The following is a 1,377-nucleotide window of genomic DNA, read 5'->3' as shown; positions in this document are numbered from 1 at the left end:
ACGAAAACAGTAACACAGTCTGAAATCTGAAAGGAAGCAACAGCGAATATTTACTGCACTAAGAGGACAAACAGCGTGAGGTTGGGAGGCAAGTTCTGGTAATACTCTCCTTCCAGAAAAAAAGTTAATTGGTAAAAATACAGCTGTAGCGGTAGGTACAAGAAACCAGGCACAGGCAGTGAGGCACCACCATTGGTTGTGCGTGCTGCAGGTCTAGCTGCTGCTGGTTTGAGATGTTGCTTACCAAACAGGAGCGTGTGTGGCTTCACCTGTGAATGGCCATACAAGGCAGAGGTGATACTCCTTGTTTTTCCTTGTGTGGAAAAATAAATCTGGAAAGTTATGGGTGAGTAACACCCTCAGTTCTCAGAGCTTAATTCATAATAGGGCACTGTACTGTACATTAGGTAAGTAACATAGATTGGGGCCGCATTTACATAATAAAGACCAATGCTACTGCAAATTACATCTTGCTCTCTGCAATACAATAATTACAGACTTTATGATCTGTAAACATCATATTTAAAGACAACTGAGCCCAAGCACATTCTAACCTATTTGCATCTTGTCCTTACAGACCGAACCGATACCTGCAACTGGTTGAAGACACTATGTAGTAACAGTGTTGGTATAACTTATAGATGTAGTGCAACATGATGAAAAACAGACTGCTGTTTTTTTTTTCCAAATTGCACAGTAACCCTTACTGCTTTTAACAACCACAATTTTGACCCATTCAGTTGCACTGCCACTAGCTGTTTTGTGCCCAAAACATGAGGTAGTGCATTATAAAAACCACTTATCTTTAAGGTCTAGGTAGGTGGCTATTTTATTTTCAGGTACAGCCATTAACTCTTGATGAAAAAGTCTTACCTGCAGAGATGTATTCCAAATGCTTAACTGAGTGACAGCATGCGCATATGCGCAGGGAACACTGCCAGTACTAACAGTGACACGGCACTGGCTTCACATGACTTGTCTGGGAGGGGACAGCCAGCTCCTGCTTGGAAACACACCCCCGTCGCCTTTGCCTAAACCCTCATAAAGTTTCCACAGCAGTAGTGAAAGGTGAGGAGCTGAACTCTGGGCTCTGAATAGACACAAAGGACCTCTCCTAGGCTACCATCAGCAGGAGGTGAGCAAAGAATGGGCAGCCAGAGTTCAGGGGTGTAGTACCTTGAAAAGATATGATAGAAACTTTGAGGAAATAATTAAAAGGCAACGTCATGTGTCTGTTTAAAGTACGATTGTAAGCTTTTCTAGGAACCGTGGTTGCCTCAAGATCTGTGCAGTGCTTGGCACAGTAGGACATCCACCAAACACGAAGTCAAGTCCTGTGTCTGTCCACATAGCGTGGCTGATATGCAACTTTTCAGG

This window comes from Charadrius vociferus, unplaced genomic scaffold (assembly GCF_000708025.1).
Source record: "Charadrius vociferus isolate BGI_N301 unplaced genomic scaffold, ASM70802v2 scaffold529, whole genome shotgun sequence".
Taxonomy (NCBI): Eukaryota; Metazoa; Chordata; class Aves; order Charadriiformes; family Charadriidae; genus Charadrius; species Charadrius vociferus.
Note: the sequence above shows the minus strand (reverse complement) of the source record.